Below are 23,334 nucleotides of genomic sequence, written 5' to 3'. Positions count from 1 at the left end.
ACCTTTGCAAAGTTCTATAAGTTTGATACCCTGGCTGAGGAGGACCTCCTGTTTGCTCAATCGGTGCTGCAGAGTCATCCGCACTCTACCGCCCCTTTGGGAGCTTTGGTATAATCCCCGTGGTCCTTACGGAGTCCCAGCATCCTCTAGGACATTAGAGAAAATAGGATTTTAAGCCTACCGGTAAATCTTTTTCTCGTAGTCCGTAGAGGATGCTGGGACTCCGTAAGGACCATGGGGGATAGACGGGCAGCACACGGCAGTGATACAATGTAGCGCCTATGCGCTCCATTGTAACCAATGGTGGGAACTTTGTGGTCAGCGGTTGACCGAAAGTAACCTCACCGCTGACCACAAAGTTCCCACCATTGGTTACAATGGAGCGCATAGGCGCTACATTGTATCACTGCCGTGTGCTGCCTGACAGACACTACAGGAGCACACAGCCAATCAGGAGGGTGCCACGACGTGGCGCTCCCTGATTGGCTGAAGGAACCCTCTTAGACAGAAGTCAGGGGGGGTTCCTGGCAGTCGGGGAAAGGGGTCCCATGTGAAAACATGGGGCCCCTTTCAGTGCGTGGTCGGGTGTCCGTTTTTTTATTTTGCAAAGTACGTGGATTACAAATAGAACAGAAGAGGACCGATCTACACTGGATTATGTCAGTAGAATTTTTCCAACAGGTACCCCATTGATTCTACATGGAGAAGAGGACCGGCCCTCGTGTGAACATAGGTAAGTATGTATGTTTGGAGGTGTGGATGTATGTAATAAACTTTTACTTTCAAGGTGTGTGTCTCCTGTTTTTATTGGGGTATTTTTTTAGTAATAGTACTACAGGTACCAGCGGGCCCGGTTTCCCTCCGCATGCTGGTACTTGTGGTTCTCCAAGTACCAACTTGCGGGGGAGGCTTGCTGGGACTTGTAGTACTGCTACTAAAAACAATATTCACATTTTGACAAAAAGGCTATCAGCCCCCCATCTGCCGCCCTTGGATGGGGGGGGGGGGGGGGCAGCCTCGGGCTTCACCCCTGGCCCTTGGGTGGCTGGAGGGGGGGGGACCCCTTGATTTAAGGGGTTCCAACTCCTCCAGGGTACCCCGGCCAGGGGTGACTAGTTGGGTATGTAATGCCAGGGCCGCAGGGACCAATATAAAAGTGTCCCCCGGCTGTGGCATTATGTATCTGGCTAGTGGAGCCCGGTGCTGGTTTCAGAAATACGGGGGACTCCTACGCTTTTTGTCCCCCGTATTTTTGGAACCAGGACCAGGCGTAGAGCCCGGTGCTGGTTGATTAAATATGGGGGAACCCCTGTCACTTTTTTCCCTATATTTTTTCAACCAGGACCGGCTCAAAGAGCCCGAGGCTGGTTTTGCTTAGGAGGGGGGACCCCACGCATTTTTTTTTTTAACAATGTTTTATTTTTTACGAAAGGTGCACAATGAAGCCCAGCACGGATCTCACAGATCCGGCCGAGATTCATTGTGTTAAAGTCGGCAGTGTTTTACAATTCACTGCCAAAAAATACGAATGACATTGACATCGGTAAATACGAAAATGCAGAGTACGACAGCTTAGTAAATTAGTCGTAATAAATTCAAAAAGTTGCAAATTTACACTTTCGATGTCATTCGTGTTTGATCTTTAACCTCATTCTGAAAAATACGAATTTTAGTAAATATACCCCCTTGAGTAGGGGTGGGCAAAATACGGCCCGCGGGCCGGATGCGGCCCGCAAACCAATCCTGTCCGGCCCACTGCCTCCCACCAGCGAGCAATGACAAGCGGCCCGAACGGCTAAGCTGCTTGTCATTGCTCTGAGCTGCAGTACCTCCAAGCTGCCGGCGGCGCCTCTCTTCCCCTGCTGCTGCGTTGTAGCAGCCTCCTCCCTCCTCCTCCCGTCAACAGTGACCACGGCTGGGTTCAGCCGAAAAGGGGCGGAGCTACGTGCCGTGGAGGGGCGGGGCTACACGGGACCTCGGGGGGCGGAGCTACACGGGACAAGAGCCAGACTGCTGCAGATCCATCCTTCCTGCCACTGCCAGCCAGATCAGTAAAGTTAATGGGAAAAGTGAGTGAGAGAAAGAAAGGGGTGTGTGTGTGTGTGTGATAGTGTGCGTATATTTGTGTGTGCGGGCAGTGGCGTCAGTCTGTTTTTAGGTTGCGGGGAGAGATCTTTAGCTCTCGCTGTACCAACCCCTCCCGTGTTCTGTCACCATGTCACCCCCGTGTTCTGTCACGTATAACCCCCGTGTTCTGTCACGTATAACCCCCCGTGTTCTGTCACTGTCACCCCCCTGTGTTCTGTCACCGTGTCACCCCCCCGTGTTCTGTCACTGTGTCACACCCCCCGTGTTCTGTCACTGTGTCACACCCCCCGTGTTCTGTCACCGTGTCACCCCCGCCCCCCCGTGTTCTGTCACCGTGTCACCCCCACCGTGTTCTGTCACCGTGTCACCCCCACCGTGTTCTGTCACTGTGTCACCCCCCCCGTGTTCTGTCACCGTGTCACCCCCGCCCCCCCGTGTTCTGTCACCGTGTCACCCCCACCATGTTCTGCCACCGTGTCACACCCACCGTGTTCTGTCACTGTCACCCCCCCCGTGTTCTGTCACTGTGTCACACCCCCCGTGTTCTGTCACTATGTCACCCCCGCCCCCCCCGTGCTCTGTCACCGTGTCACCCCCACCGTGTTCTGTCACCGTGTTCTGTCACTGTGTCACACCCCCGTGTTCTGTCACCGTGTCACACCCCCGTGTTCTGTCACCGTGTCACACCCCCTGTGTTCTGTCACTGTGTCACACCCCCTGTGTTCTGTCACCGTGTCACACACCCCGTGTTCTGTCACTGTCACCCCCCTCCCCGTGTTCTGTCACCGTGTCACCCCCACCGTGTTCTGTCACCGTGTCACACCCACCGTGTTCTGTCACTGTGTCACCCCCCCCGTGTTCTGTCACCGTGTCACCCCCCTGTGTTCTGTCACCGTGTCACCCCCCTGTGTTCTGTCACCGTGTCACCCCCCCCGTGTTCTGTCACCGTGTCACCCCCACCGTGTTCTGCCACCGTGTCACCCCCACCGTGTTCTGCCACCGTGTCACACCCACCATGTTCTGTCACTGTGTCACACCCCCGTGTTCTGTCACTGTGTCACACCCCCCGTGTTCTGTCACCGTGTCACCCCCGTCCCCCCTCGTGTTCTGTCACTGTGTCACCCCCACCGTGTTCTGTCACTGTCACACCCCCCGTGTTCTGTCACCGTGTCACACCCCGTGTTCTGTCACCGTGTCACACACCCCGTGTTCTGTCACTGTCACCCCCCTCCCCGTGTTCTGTCACCGTGTCACCCCCACCGTGTTCTGTCACCGTGTCACACCCACCGTGTTCTGTCACCGTGTCACACCCACCGTGTTCTGTCACTGTCACCCCCCCCCCCCCGTGTTCTGTCACCGTGTCACCCCCACTGTGTTCTGTCACCGTGTCACACCCACCGCGTTCTGTCACTGTGTCACCCCCCGTGTTCTGTCACCGTGTCACCCCCCCCCGTGTTCTGTCACCGTGTCACCCCCCCCCCCGTGTTCTGTCACCGTGTCACACACCCCGTGTTCTGTCACTGTCACCCCCCCCCCCCCCCCCCCCCCGTGTTCTGTCACTGTGTCACACCTTTCCCCAGGGGCCATAAGACACTGGATAATTTGCTTGCTGCATATTAATTATCCTAAATAAAATGTTAATGTGTAAAAGGGGGCTCTACCTACTGTAATGTGTAAAAGGGGCTCTACCTTCCATACTGTGTAAAAGGGGCTCTATCTGGTGTAATGTGTGTAAGTGGCATGGAGACTATTGTGCAGCCTTATATGAATCTGTATTATTTTTTGCCCACACCCCTTCCACATGAAGCACGTCCCTATATTTTTGGCAAGTGGGGGGAGCTGCTATTTTGTATGTGGCCCTCGGATACTGACAGGAAATGTCAAGTGGCCCCTCAGCTGAAATAATTGCCCACCCCTGCCCTTGAGTCTCTGAATCTGTATACAAAATGCTACGCTGTAGTCGCAGCTTTTTTCCGAAACAAGTTCCAGTGTTGTCCATATATAGACTCTGTCGTATTACACACAATATACAAGTGTATATCAAATTAATAAGCACAGTTTCCTTGTGCGTCCTAATTGCATTGCGACTTAAGCCGGGCATATACTATGCAGTTATCTGGTAGATCATCTGCCAGACCTGGCTGGTTGGAATGAAAATCTGTCATTTGCCCTCATTCATCAAGAATCGACCATTTGCTCCCAAACACTGGAAAACGGACAAAAGCTGTCATTCATACAAATTGGTTAAATCCCGTGTTTTGGAGCAACTGGTTGATTGTCATTTGCTCTCACCCATTAACAGATTTTTATGTAAACAAGCCAGATCTGTCATGTGATCTGCCAGATAAATGTGTAGTGTATGCCCATCTTAATATGCATTTTTGGCAAAAAAAGAAGAGGCCTGCCATTTTACGAGACCTGGCATATTGAGGCTAGGTGTAAGAGGATGCATCTGTACACAACTAGCAGCTATGGTGTTATGTAAAGTGTGAGGAAATGAGGTCTGTGACAATTAGTATAGCTTTGCCTCATTTCCCATGTCAAAAATTAACTTTTTATTCCCATCTCTCTATACATTCAATTTGTCTGTTTGTTCATTCTCCATAACATGTCCATTGCTGCTCACCCAATATTGGTGCTCGTTCCGAGTTGTTCGCTCGCTAGCTGCTTTTAGCAGCATTGCAAACGCTAGGCCGCCGCCCTCTGGGAGTGTGTCTTAGCTTAGCAGAATAGCGAACGAAAGATTAGCAGAACTACTACTAAATAATTTCTTGCAGTTTCTGAGTAGCTCCAGACCTACTCCTAGATTGCGATCACCTCAGTCCGTTTAGTTCCTGGTTTGACGTCCCAAAACACGCCCTGCATTCGGCCAGCCACACCCCCGTTTCTCCAGCCACTCCTGTGTTTTTACCTGGCACGCCTGCGGTTTTTAGCACACTCCCTGAAAACGGCCAGTTTCCGCCCAGAAACACCCACTTCTTGTCAATCACACTACGATCACTCGAGCGATGAGAAAACGTCGCTCGAGCTTGTGTAAATCCCCAAAGTTTTGTGTTATATTACTTAACGCATGCGCGCTGCGTACCATGCGCATTTTCCACCTAATCGCTCCGTTGTGAAAATCGGCAACGAGCGAACAACTCGGAATGACCACCATTGTGTTTAAATCAACCTTAATATTGTTAATATATGCAATTGTATTGCTATCTGTCACACTTTAGGTAATGTATTCAGATTAGACCTAGTTTCCTATAGTTTACTAACACCACAGTGGACACTAAAAGGGTGAGTCATATAAGGTACCATTGTCCCTTTTTGTTTACTTGCTGTTGTCCAACAGTAAGCTGACCAGACGGGGGGTGGGGGGGTTGTTTCTCCGGCTGATGTAATTGCCTCTATTAGAATATGTATTGTATTCCAATGCTGTACGTTCCTAAGCCAAAGAAGTCACACTCACCACCGCAATATGAATCTTCTTGGGGTATAAGTAGAGCTACCCAGAGAGCTGAAGGAGATATTCTCTGCTCCTTGACTAAGAAGTAATGTTCTGTCAGGAGTTTGTGGTGGGAACTGTCATGTGGAATTGGATTACAGAAGTGTGCTGAGCTGTTTATAACCCATTCTCTTCAGTAAACCACTGTTGGTTTTTCATCTACCACCATGCTTGAGTGATTTAGAACCCGGTATCTTCACATAAAGCAAAAAGTATACTTGGGAGTAAATTTACTAAAATAGTGTTTGACTTCTAAACCAATTTGCTGGACATCGCCGCCAGTTTAGAAGGTCAAAATCACAAATTTACTAAAGACCAATTTTGAGTGTCTATATTGAATCAAAGGTGATACTCATCGGTTTCTGCCATGTGATATTTCAGTCAGATTGCTCTGTTTCCAATAGACTTCACAGCCAAATTGAAGTATGAATCTGCTGACAATCTGTACAGTATGATCTGTGCAGGCTTTTGTGTATTATAGTGTGCAAAAAGGGCTACATTTATAAAAAAAAAAAAAAAAAATTTGCTTGGGGTCACTTCCCCAAAACCATAACCAACCCGGTCAGGTGCTGGAATATTGGGGGGAAAACCCACTTGGGATATTCCAGTAACCAGCACCAGTCTGATCCAGCCAGGGGGCTTATGCCATAGGAGGTACACTACATCATGGGGTCCCCCGCCATCATGTAAAACACCATCAAACTGGTTAGCCCAGGCCTGAAATTACTTTGGAAGTGGGAACCATCTGCCAGCATGTCCGGACACTAAGGGCCTGCTGGCATCTTTAGTCCCACTGTAAATAAAATATAAAAATGACAGTGCCTGCACACTGACTTTTTTTTTAAATTATTTTCTCTATCGTCCTAGTGGATGCTGGGGTTCCTGAAAGGACCATGGGGAATAGCGGCTCCGCAGGAGACAGGGCACAAAAGTAAAGCTTTCCGATCAGGTGGTGTGCACTGGCTCCTCCCCCTATGACCCTCCTCCAAGCCAGTTAGATTTTTGTGCCCGGCCGAGAAGGGTGCAATCTAGGTGGCTCTCCTAAAGAGCTGCTTAGAAAAGTTTAGCTTAGGTTTTTTATTTTACAGTGAGTCCTGCTGGCAACAGGATCACTGCAACGAGGGACTTAGGGGAGAAGAAGTGAACTCACCTGCGTGCAGGATGGATTGGCTTCTTGGCTACTGGACATCAGCTCCAGAGGGACGATCACAGGTACAGCCTGGATGGTCACCGGAGCCTTGCCGCCGGCCCCCTTGCAGATGCTGAAGTAAGAAGAGGTCCAGAATCGGCGGCAGAAGACTCCTCAGTCTTCTAAAGGTAGCGCACAGCACTGCAGCTGTGCGCCATTTTCCTCTCAGCACACTTCACACGGCAGTCACTGAGGGTGCAGGGCGCTGGGAGGGGGGCGCCCTGGGAGGCAAATGAATACCTATTTTGGCTAAAAATACCTCACATATAGCCTCCGGAGGCTATATGGAGATATTTAACCCCTGCCAGAATCCGTTAAGAGCGGGAGACGAGGCCGCCGGAAAAGGGGCGGGGCCTATCTCCTCAGCACACAGCGCCATTTTCCCTCACAGAAAGGCTGGAGGGAAGGCTCCCAGGCTCTCCCCTGCACTGCACTACAGAAACAGGGTTAAAACAGAGAGGGGGGGCACTAATTTGGCGATATGCTTATATATATTAAGATGCTATAAGGGAAAACACTTATATAAGGTTGTCCCTATATAATTATAGCGTTTTTGGTGTGTGCTGGCAAACTCTCCCTCTGTCTCTCCAAAGGGCTAGTGGGTCCTGTCCTCTATCAGAGCATTCCCTGTGTGTGTGCTGTGTGTCGGTACGTGTGTGTCGACATGTAGGAGGACGATGTTGGTGAGGAGGCGGAGCAATTGCCTGTAATGGTGATGTCACTCTCTAGGGAGTCGACACCGGAATGGATGGCTTATTTAGGAAATTACGTGATAATGTCAACACGCTGCAAGGTCGGTTGACGACATGAGACGGCCGACAAACAATTAGTACCGGTCCAGACGTCTCAAAAACACCGTCAGGGGTTTTAAAACGCCCGTTTACTTTAGTCGGTCGACACAGACACAGACAGGGACACTGAATCCAGTGTCGACGGTGAATAAACAAACGTATTCCTTATTAGGGCCACACGTTAAAGGCAATGAAGGAGGTGTTACATATTTCTGATACTACAAGTACCACAAAAGAGGGTATTATGTGGGATGTGAAAAAACTACCATAGTTTTTCCTGAATCAGATAAATTAAATAAAGTGTGTGATGATGCGTGGGTTCCCCCCGATAGAAAATTATGGGCGGTATACCCTTTCCCGCCAGAAGTTAGGGCGCGTTGGGAAACACCCCTTAAGGTGGATAAGGCGCTCACACGCTTATCAAAACAAGTGGCGGTACCGTCTATAGATAGGGCCGTCCTCAAGGACCAGCTGACAGGAGGCTGGAAAAATATCATAAAAAGTATATACACACATACTGGTGTTATACTGCGACCAGCGATCGCCTCAGCCTGGATGTGCAGAGCTGGGGTGGCTTGGTCGGATTCCCTGACTAAAAATATTGATACCCTTGACAGGGACAGTATTTTATTGACTATAGAGCATTTAAAGGATGCATTTCTATATATGCGAGATGCACAGAGGGATATTTGCACTCTGGCATCAGGAGTAAATGCGATGTCCATAACTGCCAGAAGATGTTATGGACACGACAGTGGTCAGGTGATGCAGATTCCAAACGGCACAAAGGTGTATTGCCGTATAAAGGAAGAGGAGTTATTTGGGGTCGGTCCATCGGACCTGGTGGCCACGGCAACTGCTGGAAAATCCACCGTTTTTTACCCTAAGTCACATCTCTGCAGAAAAAGACACCGTCTTTTCAGCCTCAGTCCTCTCGTCCCTATAAGATCATATCTGCCCAGGGATAGAGGAAAGGGAAGAAGACTGCAGCAGGCAGCCCATTCCCAGGAACAGAAGCGTTCCACCGCTTCTGACAAGTTCTCAGCATGGCGCTGAGACCGTACAGGACCCCTGGATCCTACAAGTAGTATCCCAGGGGTACAGATTGGAATGTCGAGACGTTTCCCCTTCGCAGGCTCCTGAAGTCTGCTTTACCAAGGTCTCCCTCCGACAAGGAGGCAGTATGGGAAAAAATTCACAAGCTGTATTCCCAGCAGGTGATAATTAAATTACCCCTCCTACTACAAGAAAAGGGGTATTATTCCACACTATATTGTGGTACTGAAGCCAGAAGGCTAGGTGAGACTTATTCTAAAAAAATTTTTTTGAACACTTACAAAGGTTCAAATCAAGATGGAGTCACTCAGAACAGTGATAACGAACCAGGAAGAAGGGGACTATATAGTGTCCCGGGACATCAGGGATGCTTACCTCTATGTCCCAAATTTGCCCTTCTCACTAAGGGTACCTCAGGTTCGTGGTGCAGAACTGTCACTATCAGTTTCAGACGCTGCCGTTTGGATTGTCCACGGCACCCCGGGTCTTTACCAAGGTAATGGCCGAAATGATGATTCTTCTTCGAAGAAAAGGCGTCTTAATTATCCCTTACTTGGACGATCTCCTGATAAGGGCATAGTCCAGGGAACAGTTGGAGGTCGGAGTAGCACTATCTCGGATACTGCTACAACAGCACGGGTGGATTCTAAATATTCCAAAATCGCAGCTGATCCCGACGACACGTCTGCTGTGCCTAGGGATGATTCTGGACACAGTCCAGAAAAAGGTGTTTCTCCCGGAAGAGAAAGCCAGGGAGTTATCCGAGCTAGTCAGGAACCTCCTAAAAACAGTGCATCATTGCACAAGGGTCCTGGTAAAAATGGTGGCTTCCTACGAAGAAATTCCATTCGGCAGATTTCACGCAAGAACTTTTCAGTGGGATCTGCTGGACAAATGGTCCGGATCGCATCTTCAGATGCATCAGCGGATAACCCTATATCCAAGGACAAGGGTGTCTCTCCTGTGGTGGTTATAGAGTGCTCATCTTCTAGAGGGCCGCAGATTCGGCATTCAGGATTGGATGCTGGTGACCACGGAGCCCAGCCCGAGAGGCTGGGGAGCAGTCACACAAAGAAAAAAATTTCCAGGGAGTGTGATCAAGTCTGGAGACTTTTCTCCACATAAATATACTGGAGCTAAGGGTAAATTTATAATGCTCTAAGCTTAGCAAGACCTCTGCTTCAAGGTCAGCCGGTATTGATCCAGTGGGAAAAACATCACGGCAGTCGCCCACGTAAACAGACAGGGCGACACAAGAAGCAGGAGGGCAATGGCAAAAACTGCAAGGACTTTTCGCTGGGCGGAAAATCATGTGATAGCACTGTCAGCAGTGTTTCATCCCGGGAATGGAAACTGGGAAGCAGACTTCCTCAGCAGGCACGACCTCCACCCGGGAGAGTGGAAACTTCATCGGGAAGTTTTTTTCCACATGATTGTAAACCGTTGGGAAATACCAAAGGTGGACATGATGGCGTCCCGTCTGAACAAAAAACGGGACAGGTATTGCGCCAGGTCAAGAGACCCTCAGGCAATAGCTGTGGACGTTCTGGTAACACCGTGGGTGTACCAGTCGGTGTATGTGTTCCCTCCTCTGCTTCTCATACCTAAGGTGCTGAGAATTATAAGACGTAGAGGAGTAAGAACTATACTCATGGCTCCGGATTGGCCAAGAAGGACTTGGTACCCGGAACTTCAAGAGATGCTTACAGAGGTCTTATGGCCTCTGCCGCTAAGAAGGGACTTGCTTCAGCAAGTACCATGTCTGTTCCAAGACTTACCGCAGCTGCGTTTGTCGGCATGGCGGTGGAAAGCCGGATCCTAAGGGAAAAAGGCATTCCGGAAGAGGTCATTCCTACCCTGGTCAAAGCCAGAAAGGAGGTGACCGCACAACATTATCACCACATGTGGCGAAAATATGTTGAGTGGTGTGAGGCCAGGAAGGCCCCACAAAGAAATTTCAACTCGGTCGTTTCCTGCATTTCCTGCAAACAGGAGTGTCTATGGGCCTCAAATTGGGGTCCATTAAGGTTCAAATTTCGGCCCTGTCGATTTCTTCCAGAAAGAATTGGCTTCAGTTCCTGAAGTCCAGAAGTTTGTCAAGGGAGTATTGCATATACAACCCCCATTTGTGCCTCCAGCGGCACTGTGGGATCTCAACGTAGTTCTGGGATTCCTCAAATCACATTGGTTTAAAACCAGTCAAATCTGTGGATTTGAAGCATTTCACATGAAAAGTGACCATGCTCTTGGCCCTGGCCTGGACCAGGCGAGTGTCAAATTGGTGGTTTTTTCTCAAAAAAGCCCATATCTGTTTGTCCATTCGGACAGGGCAGAGCTGCGGACTCGTCCCCAGTTCTCTCCCTAAGGTGGTGTCAGTGTTTCACCTGAACCAGCTAATTGTGGTGCCTTGCACCTACTAGGGACTTGGAGGACTCCAAGTTGCTAGATGTTGTCAGGGCCCTGAAAATATGTTCCAGGACGGCTGGAGTCAGGAAAACTGACTTGCTGTTATCCTGTATGCACCCAACAAACTGGGTGCTCTTGCTTCTAAGCAGACTATTGCTAGTTGGATGTGTAATACAATTCAGCTTGCACATTCTGTGGCAGGCCTGCCACAGCCAAAATATGTAAATGCCCATTCCACAAGGAAGGTGGGCTCATCTTGGGCGGCTGCCCGAGGGGTCTCGGCTTTACAACTATGCCGAGCAGCTACTTGGTCAGGGGCAAACACGTTTGCTAAATTCTACAAATTTGATACCCTGGCTAAGGAGGACCTGGAGTTCTCTCATTCGGTGCTGCAGAGTCATCCGCACTCTCCCGCCCGTTTGGGAGCTTTGGTATAATCCCCATGGTCCTTTCAGGAACCCCAGCATCCACTAGGACGATAGAGAAAATAAGAATTTACTTACCTATAATTCTATTTCTCGGAGTCCGTAGTGGATGCTGGGCGCCCATCCCAAGTGCGGATTATCTGCAATACTTGTACATAGTTACAAAAATCGGGTTATTATTGTTGTGAGCCATCTTTTCAGAGGCTCCGCTGTTATCATACTGTTAACTGGGTTTAGATCACAAGTTGTACGGTGTGATTGGTGTGGCTGGTATGAGTCTTACCCGGGATTCAAAATTCCTCCCTTATTGTGTACGCTCGTCCGGGCACAGTACCTAACTGGCTTGGAGGAGGGTCATAGGGGGAGGAGCCAGTGCACACCACCTGATCGGAAAGCTTTACTTTTGTGCCCTGTCTCCTGCGGAGCCGCTATTCCCCATGGTCCTTTCAGGAACCCCAGCATCCACTACGGACTCCGAGAAATAGAATTATCGGTAAGTAAATTCTTATTTTATACTTACCTACTCCTTGGCTGTGCTTGGTCCTCTTGTCCATGTAGTCCATGGTCTTGGTAAAACAAAACAATAAAGTTGCCCGAGCTGTAACGGATATGCTGTACAGTACAGTGCAATCCACAATGGGTCCATTCCCAATTTGGGACATTACACTGCACAATGGTGAAGCGCTGATGGACTGCGAGCCAGATGCTCTCAGCCAATTGGCAGACTGTTTCTGTGGCAACATCTGCTGATCAGCTGAGAGTATCTGACTCGTGGCCAGTCAGCTCTTCACCATTGTGCAGTGGGGATACGGTCGTTAGGTTGACACAACTTAGGTCGACAGTCATTGGGTCAACCACGATAGGTCGACATGCATTAGATCGACAGGGTAACTAGGTCGACATGGTCATTAGGTCGACCTGTACTAGGTAGACAGGTTAAAAGGTCGACATGATTTTTTTTCAATTTCATTTTTCCCCAAAAAATTTTTGGGAATTTTTCCATACTTGACGATCCACGTGGACTACGATTGGAACGCCCTGCCCGAAGCATGGCGAGCGGACACTGTGCACTAATTGGGGTTCCCCGTCAATTTACAAAGAAAACGACACCAAAGGAAATAAAAAATCTCACGTTGATGTTTTAACCTGTCGACCTAGTACAGGTCGACCTACTGACCATGTCGACCTAGTTACCCTGTTGACCTAACACATGTCGACCTATCGTGGTCGACCAAATGACTGTCGACCTAAGTTGAGACGACCCATACCCCGTGTAGTGCAGTGTCTCTTATGGGAACGTTTATATCGTGGATCGAACTGTACATATTGTACAGTTTTGGTTTGGGTACCCTTTTTTTTTTTTTTCTTTGTTGTACCATAACCCAGGACTACATGGACAAGGAGATCGAACACAGCCAAGAAGTATGTATGTATAAAGTGTTTTGTTTTTTTGTTTGTTTTATCGAGGGTGTGAGTACTGTACAGTCATTATTTTTATATTTTCTTTACAGTGAGATTACATGTGCCAGTGGGCCATTTTTCCAGACATGCTCGCACTTGTAGTTCTACCAAGTGCCAGCACGCAGGGGCAGGTTTGCTAAGACCTGTAGTTCCACTGTAGAGAACAGCATTAAAAATCTACATTTACATAATAAACCTCACATCCACAGCGACCAGGGATACGGGATATAGCGCCAGACTTGGGAGTTCCTTTTTAGAGGATGACCCCTTTTTAGGGCTGACCAGTTTGGGGATGCTTTAAGTAATGGCAGGAGGGGACCCCATAATGTCTCGCCACTATGGCGTAAACACCATGGCTGGTTCCACCCATTACTGGAAAAATGGGGAAACTCCACACCAGTGTTTTCCAAAATTTTCCAGTACTAAACTAGGCTCAGAGGTCTGGGGCTAGTTATGCTCTAAGACATTTTTTCTTTTTTAAATGTAACTCTTTTTCTCTAACGTCCTAGTGGATGCTGGGGACTCCGTAAGGACCATGGGGAATAGATGGGCTCCGCAGGAGACATGGGCACTTTAAGAAAGAATTTGGATTCTGGTGTGCTCTGGCTCCTCCCTCTATGTCCCTCCTCCAGACCTCAGTTTGAATCTGTGCCCGGACGAGCTGGGTGCTATTTAGTGAGCTCTCCTGAGCTTGCTATAAGAAAGTATTTTGTTAGGTTTTTTATTTTCAGGGAGATCTGCTGGCAACAGGCTCCCTGCATCGTGGGAGTGAGGGGAGAAAAGCAGCCCTACTCTCTGAAGATAGGTCCTGCTTCTTAGGCTACTAGACACCATTAGCTCCAGAGGGATCGTACACAGGATCTCACCCTTTGTCGTCCGATCCCGGAGCCGCGCCGCCGTCCCCCTCGCAGAGTCGGAAGACAGAAGCAGGGCGAAAGAAGCAAGAAGACTTCGAAATCGGCGGCAGAAGACTCCAGTCTTCACTGAGGTAGCGCACAGCACTGCAGCTGTGCGCCGTTGCTCCCACACTACACCCACATACTCCGGTCACTGTAGGGTGAAGGGGGGGGGGGGGGGCTGGGCAGCAATTAGGACCTCTTGGCAAAAGTTACACATATATACAGTTGGGCACTGTATATATGTATGAGCCCCCGCCATAATAGTGAACAGAAACGCGGGACAGAAGCCCGCCGTCGAGGGGGCGGGGCTTCTTCCTCAGCACTCACCAGCGCCATTTTCTCTCCACAGCTCCGCTGAGAGGAAGCTCCCCAGGCTCTCCCCTGCAGATTCACGGTAGAAGAGGGTAAAAAGAGAGGAGGGGCACATAAATTTGGCGCAAAAACATAATATACAGCAGCTACCGGGTTAACACTAAGTTACTGTGTGATTCCTGGGACATATAGCGCTGGGGTGTGTGCTGGCATACTCTCTCTCTGTCTCTCCAAAGGGCCTTGTGGGGGAACTGTCTTCAAAAAAGAGCATCCCCTGTGTGTTTGTGGTGTGTCGGTACGCTTGTGTCGACATGTTTGCCGAGGAAGGCTATGTGGAAGCAGAGCAGGAGCAAATGAATGTGGGGTCTCCGCCGACGGCGCCGACCCCTGATTGGATGGATATGTGGAAGGTTTTAAATGATAATGTTAATTCCTTGCATAAAAGGTTGGATAAAGCTGAAACCTTAGGACAGTCAGGGTCTCAACCCATGCCTGATCCGATGTCGCAGAGGCCGTCAGGGTCTCAGAAGCGCCCACTATCCCAAATTGTTGACACAGATACCGACATGGATTCTGACTCCAGTGTCGATTACGATGATGCAAAGTTACAGCCTAAATTGGCTAAAGCCATCCGTTATATTATTATAGCAATGAAGGATGTGTTGCACATCACAGAGGAAACCCCAGTCCCTGACAAGAGGGTTCATATGTATGGGGAAAAAAGGCAGGAGGTGACCTTTCCCCCTTCACATGAGCTAAATGAGTTATGTGAAAAGGCTTGGGAATCTCCAGATAAAAAACTGCAGATTTCCAAGAGGATGCTTATGGCGTATCCCTTCCCGCCAATGGGCAGGTTACACTGGGAATCCTCCCCTAGGGTGGACAAAGCTCTAACACGCTTATCCAAGAGGGTAGCCCTGCCGTCACAGGATACGGCCACCCTAAAAGATGCTGCGGATAGAAAGCAAGAGGGTACCCTGAAGTTCATTTATACACATTCAGGTACCTTACTAAGGCCGGCAATTGCGTCGGCCTGGGTGTGTAGTGCTGTAGCAGCATGGACGGATACCTTGTCTGAGGAACTTGATACCTTAGACAAGGATACTATATTAATGACCCTGGGGCATATAAAAGACGCTGTCCTATATATGAGAGATGCTCAAAGAGACATTAGCCTACTGGGCTCTAGAATAAATGCAATGTCGATTTCTGCCAGAAGGGTCCTGTGGACTCGGCAATGGACAGGCGATGCCGACTCAAAAAGGCACATGGAGGTTTTACCTTACAAGGGTGAGGAACTGTTTGGGGAGGGTCTCTCGGACCTGGTCTCCACAGCTACTGCTGGAAAGTCAAATTTTTTGCCATATGTTCCCTCACAACCTAAGAAAGCACCGTATTACCAAATGCAGTCCTTTCGATCACAAAAAGGCAAGAAAGTCCGAGGTGCGTCCTTTCTTGCCAGAGGCAGGAAGCTGCACAACACAGCTAGTTCCCAGGAACAGAAGTCCTCCCCGGTTTCCACTAAATCCACCGCATGACGCTGGGGCTCCACAGGCGGAGCTAGGCCCGGTGGGGGCGCGTCTCCGAAATTTCAGCCACAAGTGGGTTTACTCCCAGGTGGATCCCTGGGCAAAAGAGATTGTGTCTCAGGGATACAAGCTGGAATTCGAAGAGATGCCCCCTCACCGATACTTCAAATCGGCCCTGCCAGCTTCCCCATTAGAGAGGAAAGTAGTGTTAGCTGCAATTCACAAATTGTATCTTCAGCAGGTGGTGGTCAAGGTTCCCCTCCTTCAACAAGGGAAGGGTTATTATTCGACCATGTTTGTGGTACCGAAACCGGACGGTCCGGTCAGACCCATATTAAATTTAAAATCTCTGAACATATACCTGAAAAGGTTCAAGTTCAAGATGGAATCGCTCAGAGCGGTCATTGCAAGCCTGGAAGAGGGGGATTTTATGGTGTCTCTGGACATAAAGGATGCATACCTTCATGTCCCCATTTATCCACCTCATCAGGCGTACCTCAGATTTGTGGTGCAGGATTGTCATTACCAATTTCAGACGTTGCCGTTTGGTCTCTCCACGGCACCGAGAATATTTACCAAGGTGATGGCAGAAATGATGGTACTCCTGCGGAAGCAAGGGGTCACAATTATCCCATACTTGGACGATCTCATAAAAGCGAGACCAAGAGAGCAGTTACTGATCAGCGTAGCACGCTCTCTGGAAGTGTTAGGACAGCACGGCTGGATTCTGAATATTCCAAAGTCGCAGTTGATTCCTCCGACTCGTCTGCCCTTCCTGGGCATGATTCTGGACACAGACCAGAAGAGGGTTTATCTCCCGATGGAGAAGGCTCAGGACTCATGACACTGGTCAGAGACCTATTAAAACCAAAAAAGGTGTCGGTGCATCACTGCACACGAGTCCTGGGAAAGATGGTGGCATCATACGAGGCCATTCCTTTCGGCAGGTTCCATGCGAGGAGCTTTCAATGGGATCTCCTGGACAAGTTGTCCGGATCACATCTACAGATGCATCGGTTAATCACCCTATCCCCCAGGGCCAGGGTGTCTCTCCTGTGGTGGCTGCAAAGTGCTCACCTTCTGGAGGGCCGCAGATTCGGCATTCAGGACTGGGTCCTGGTGACCACGGATGCAAGCCTCCGGGGGTGGGGGGCAGTCACGCAGGGAAGAAATTTCCATGGCCTGTGGTCAAGTCAGGAGACTTGCCTTCACATCAACATCCTGGAACTAAGGGCCATATACAACGCCCTACGTCAAGCGGAGTCCCTACTTCGCGACCAACCGGTTCTGATTCAGTCAGACAACATAACCGCAGTGGCTCATGTAAACCGCCAAGGCGGCACAAGGAGCAGAGTGGCGATGGCGGAAGCCACCAGGATTCTTCGCTGGGCGGAGAATCACGTAAGTGCACTGTCAGCAGTGTTCATCCCGGGAGTGGACAACTGGGAAGCAGACTTCCTCAGCAGACACGACCTCCACCCGGGAGAGTGGGGACTTCATCAAGAAGTCTTCACACAGATTACAAGTCGGTGGGAACTACCACAGATAGACATGATGGCGTCACGCCTCAACAAAAAACTACAGAGCTATTGCGCCAGGTCAAGGGACCCTCAGGCGGTAGCTGTAGACGCCCTGGTGACACCGTGGGTGTTCCAGTTGGTCTATGTATTTCCTCCTCTTCATCTCGTACCCAAGGTACTGAGGATAATAAGAAAAAGAGGAGTAAGAACAATTCTCATTGTTCCAGATTGGCCACAAAGGACTTGGTATCCAGATCTGCAAGAATTGCTCACAGAGGATCCGTGGCCTCTTCCTCTAAGACAGGACCTGTTGCAACAGGGACCCTGTCTCTTCCAAGACTTACCGCGGCTGCGTTTGACGGCATGGCGGTTGAACGCCGGATCCTAGCAGAAAAGGGTATTCCGGAGGAGGTCATTCCTACGCTGATAAAGGCTAGGAAGGACGTAACAGCTAAACATGATCACCGGATATGGCGAAAATATGTTTCTTGGTGTGAGGCCAGCAATGCTCCTACAGAGGAGTTTCAGCTGGGCCGTTTCCTTCACTACCTTCAGTTAGGAGTGGATTTGGGCCTGAAGTTAGGCTCAATTAAGGTCCAGATTTCGGCCCTTTCCATTTTCTTTCAAAAGGAGTTGGCTTCTCTGCCAGAAGTTAAGACGTTTGTGAAAGGAGTGCTGCATATTTAGCCTCCTTTTGTGCCTCCAGTGGCACCTTGGGATCTTAACGTGGTGTTGAGTTTCCTGAAATCACACTGGTTTGAACCACTTAAAACAGTGGAGTTGAAATATCTCACGTGGAAGGTGGTCATGCTATTAGCCTTGGCTTCGGCTAAGCGCGTTTCAGAATTAGCGGCTTTGTCTCATAAAAGCCCATATCTGATTTTCCATATGGATAGAGCGGAATTGAGGACACGTCCCCAATTTCTGCCAAAAGTGGCCTCATCCTTTCATATGAACCAACCTATTGTGGTGCCTGTGGCTACTCGTGACTTGGAGGATTCCGAGTTACTAGATGTGGTCAGGGCTTTAAAAGTTTATGTAGCCAGAACGGCGAGAGTCAGGAAAACGGAGTCACTGTTTATCCTGTATGCATCCAACAAGCTTGGTGCTCCTGCTTCAAAGCAGACTATTGCTCGCTGGATCTGTAACACGATTCAGCAGGCTCATTCTGTGGCTGGATTGCCGCAGCCAAAATCAGTGAAAGCCCATTCCACTAGGAAGGTGGGCTCTTCTTGGGCGGCTGCCCGAGGGGTCTCGGCATTACAGCTATGCCGAGCTGCTACTTGGTTAGGTGCAAATACGTTTGCAAAGTTCTACAAGTTTGATACCCGGGCTGAGGAGGACCTATCGTTTGCTCTCTCGGTGCTGCAGAGTCATCCGCACTCTCCCGCCCGTTTGGGAGCTTTGGTATAATCCCCATGGTCCTTACGGAGTCTCCAGCATCCACTAGGACGTTAGAGAAAATAAGATTTTACTTACCGGTAAATCTATTTCTCGTAGTCCGTAGTGGATGCTGGGCGCCCGTCCCAAGTGCGGACTTTTTCTGCAATGCTTGTATATAGTTATTGCTTAAATAAGGGTTATGTTATAGTTGCATTAGGGTTTATCTGATGCTCTGTTATTGTTCATACTGTTAACTGGGTAAAGTTATCACAAGTTATACGGTATGATTGGTGTGACTGGTATGAGTCTTACCCTGGATTCCCTAAATCCTTTCCTTGTACTGTCAGCTCTTCCGGGCACAGTTTCTTTAACTGAGGTCTGGAGGAGGGACATAGAGGTAGGAGCCAGAGCACACCAGAATCCAAATTCTTTCTTAAAGTGCCCATGTCTCCTGCGTAGCCCGTCTATTCTCCATGGTCCTTACGGAGTCCCCAGCATCCACTACGGACTACGAGAAATAGATTTACCGGTAAGTAAAATCTTATTTTAAACATTTAACACAACAAAGCCTGGAGAGGTCAGTGTGGTCTGTGCAGTGCTTAGGACACACCTGACGCTTACAGACACGTATATTTAATTCTTATTTTGTGATGCGATTTCTATTGGATTTACCAACACAATGTTTTGTAAATTTGGTATTTCTATTTGCATCAATGTTAAGGATGCAATGTTTGGTCCGATGGTGTATTCATGTGTTAAGTTGTTTCTCCTGTGATTTCCCGTAGACTTTTCTTTTTTGCCTTTAGTAAATCTCTGATTTGTAAAAACACCCGGAAAATTGCAGAAATCCATAGAATCTGCGAAAAACATTGTTTAGGTAATTTTTGCCTCTGGTGTTCATTTGTTAACATGGCTATACTCGAGGCCGAACAATGTATGTTTTAACGTAGACTTAGTAGGTTGTAAACCATATCCATGATTGAGCGCAGATGAATTAATTTGTACATTAGTCATTTTGGATTTAAGAACCTGTGCTCAGCCATTGATGTTGGGTGCCTTGAGGATGATGTTTGGGAATCTCTGGTATTCACATCAAATTCAAAGTCTTAATGCAGGTAGATGTGTAACAACAGAGGTTTCCTTATATAATGGCTGCCAGGGAAAGCAATGTGCCTGTGATACAGTTGCTGATTAACTGAGCTATATGGGTAATATTTGCCCATTATATTCTGCTGCACCCTGACTATTTTGAAAATGTAAAAATGTGTGGTACACTTTTCCAGAATGCCAGGGCAGTAGCACATCCGCATCTTTCATAGATGTGCCTGTCAGCACATTTACTTCACAATCTGCCCATCACTGCTCCCATACAGGTTGTGCACTTGGTTGAAGTTGCAGCAGATTGGATGTTCTAACATTCCCCCAGAGGTCAGCAGCAATGCCTTGTTTTGTAGAAGGGAAATTGTAATGCATGCGGACTACCTGGATTAAAGTAAAGTGACCCTGTCAATGTCTTCTGTGTCCTCTAATATATTCCATTTATGTAGATAGAGTTGTGACCTCAAGCACCTGACAGTGTATTTCCTTGCTGTGTCCTCGGTTAGCTTTTTACAAATTGACACGATGCTACATGTTTATATATATATATATATATATATATATATATATATATATATTTCTCATACGTCCTAGAGGATGCTGGGGACGACATCAAGACCATGGAGTATAGACGGGATCTGCAGGAGACATGGGCACTCTAAAGACTTTTTATTGGGTGTGAACTGGCTCCTCCCTCTATGCCCCTCCTCCAGACCTCAGTTTTAGAAATGTGCCCAGGTCGACTGGATGCACTCTGAGGAGCTCTACTGAGTTTCTCTGAAAATACTTTTATGTTAGGTTTTTTATTTTCAGGGAGATCTGCTGGCATCAGACTCCCTGCTTCATGGGAGTGAGGGGGCAGAAGCAGAACCAACCTCCTCAGAGTTTCATGGCTCTGCTTCTGGCTGACCGGACCCCATTACCTTCTGAAGGGAACTGAACGCTAGCCGTGTCTGGATGCTCACTCCCACAGCACGACGTCACCCGCCTCACTGAGCCAGAAGACAGGTGAGTATAAGAAGAATGATCTTCTGTCAAGTAAGTGAAGGCTGAGGTGCGGCACGGCTGGCGGGAGCGCAGCGCGCCATTGCTGCCCACACACACAGGCACTACAGGGTGCAGGGCGCATGGTGGTGGGGGGGGCACCCTGGGCAGCAAGAAAAATACCTCAAAACTGGCTAAAAGTGGGCATAAGTTGCCGCTGACACAGCCCTACCCCCGCCAGTTTAAATATTGCAGTGTTTGTATGAGTGTAAGGACGCGCCATTGCGGGGGCGGAGCTTCTTCCTCAGGCAGCCAGCACACTACTCAGCGCCATTTTCTCTCTCTCCTCAGGCTGCAGAGAACACGCTGGTCCTCTCCTCCACTTCTGACAAGTACAGGGTGTTATTAAGGGGGGGCACAAAGCGATTGTGGTGCATTTGATAGTGTATATTACTATTTAAAAAACGCTATTAGGCTGTGGACATACTGTGTTCACAGGAAATACTGGCGCTGGGATTGTGAACTGGCTGCTCCTGTGTCCCTCTGACAGATTTTACTGTGGGTCTGTCCCCAAAATAAGTCCCAGTGTGTCTGTTGGTGTGCTGTACACGTGTGAGGCATGTCTGAGGCAGGGAGTTCCTCCCCGGAGGAAGCCATTTTAGGGACACAGAGTTGTAATGTGGTGGCGCTGCTGGCACACCAAGAGCCTGCCTGGGTGAAATAACTACGTGACAGTATGCATCTGATTAACCGTAAATTAGTACTAGCAGAGGGAAAGAAAGAAAGCTCTTGTGTGGGCGCACTCTTAAAAAAGAAGAAAATATTGTTCAATTAATTACTGAAAGTTATTAAAATTTATGTTTATTGATCAAGAGTTAAAAACAAAATACCCCTCTACGATCCAAAGAAAAAATGTAAACATAATAAAGACATGAGAAAATGTAAAAATGTTCTGGTCTGTTAATCACATGAGAAGGATTAGAAAGGCTGCAGACACCTAATAGTCTAACACCCGTTTCTCCTGACCAGTACAGATAATCTGTATTGATGAGACCGACCAAGGAGGTCACTAGCTGTAGGAGGTCAAATAATGTGTCTTAGAGAACCACTGAAATCAGGTTGATTCTAAGCAATTTATTATTCACCTATTATTCCATGTTACTCAGAATTGGAGATATCTGTATTGATATAACCTGAACGCAGAAAAAAGAGAAGAAAGTTTTGAAAGAACAAATAGTGGTGATACTGCTGTTGGTGTCCACCCTTCTGAGGAAGGGGAATAGTCCCTACTCTACAACACCAGGTATTCCCAAGGAGTCTCCTCTCAAAGTACTGACCCGGCCCAACGCTGTTTCGCTTCCAAGATCAGACGAGATCGGGCATTAGCAGCGTGGTGTGATAGTAGAGAGGCTATCTACCAATGAGAGTGCACCTATATAAGGATGGTAGAGTAAGGATTTAGAAAGATAAGACCATATAATATGTAGATCTACTTTCCACGTTAGGCGGGGTGAGCAAAATGTCACTTAATGGCAAAGTGCACCCTGGATCGTGAATGAGAGTCTACGGAAAATAGTAAGTGGTGAAAAAGAAAAAGGATATTGTCACTTTTTGAATTGGACTGGTGGTTATTAACCCTGGTGGGAAACCACGTCACAGAGTATGCAGCGTCAGGTAAAATAGTACATGTGGATATACTACACATATGTATACATTTTTGTACAAAGCAACACATCATTACTTTGAAAAAAACCTAAAAAGGTATAGCACACTGTATACAAAGGAAATGAAATAGTATGAAGAATGAGTATAGTCTGCAATCTATAGGGTTTATCAGGCTGTATTATGCACAGAAAATCCAAAATAATTGGCTTGCGGTGTGAATGGTGTGTCAAGCAAAAAGGAGCACTTATTGCCGTGATATTGTTCTGCAATCTATAGGATTTTTAGTATGCAAGAAAAATCTCCAACATGCAGCATGTAGTGTGGAATAGTGTGCCAAATGAGCACATATGCCAATAATGCTAGCCTGCAATATGTAGGATTATATTACTAAGATGTGCACAGAAAATTACAACTGCTAAATGTGCAATAAATATGCCCATTGAAAAAAAGGAAACCTATAAAAATGGAAAATTCAAACATAGATTGCAGATGAAAACTAGCAGATAGAAAAGTGATACTCAAAATGTCAGGATCAGGAAATAGGTGATAATGCAGGATCCTCCAAGGACAGGTCCCATGCTGTAAATCCGTGGAAAACGCGTTTCGCCCGTTTGGGCTTGTTCACTTCCGGGATCTCCACCAATAGGGACATAATTAGAAAGGTTTAAATTTCCTTTCCAGTAATATAATTGTCCAATTTTTGGTTTCGTATAATCTTTGCAATTTATACATACCGGTGCACGGTCGCTCTTCTTGTTCGATAGTAACCGTAAATTAGATAAGTCTGAATCTAAGGCTGCATGCTGGAGAAAATCTGTGGAAGATGTGATTTTTCAGGATGCTGTTATTCCTTATGCGGGAGGCCCCTCTGGGTCACGTAAGAGACCATTTGCAAATGTTGTAAACACTGATACCGACACGGATTCTGACTCTTGTGTCGACGATAGTGAATCCAGAGAGATAGATCATTAATTGGCAAAAAATATACAATATATGATTGTGGCTATAAGGGACGTGTTGGAGGTTACAGAAACC

General features: G+C 48.0%; 1 protein-coding gene and 1 pseudogene across 6 annotated transcripts in view; one reads left to right on the top strand and one right to left on the bottom strand.

Moving 5' to 3' along the window:
• Positions 1–23,334, top strand: part of UIMC1 (ubiquitin interaction motif containing 1) — a 482,965-nt gene that overhangs the window by 303,030 nt on the left and 156,601 nt on the right. The gene's annotated exons all lie outside the window — the stretch shown is intronic.
• On the bottom strand, positions 21,923–22,041 carry LOC134938412 (5S ribosomal RNA; annotated as a pseudogene).

Source organism: Pseudophryne corroboree, chromosome 6, assembly GCF_028390025.1.
Source record: "Pseudophryne corroboree isolate aPseCor3 chromosome 6, aPseCor3.hap2, whole genome shotgun sequence".
Classification (NCBI taxonomy): Eukaryota; Metazoa; Chordata; class Amphibia; order Anura; family Myobatrachidae; genus Pseudophryne; species Pseudophryne corroboree.
Note: the sequence above shows the minus strand (reverse complement) of the source record. Positions and strands in the feature narration are given on the sequence as shown.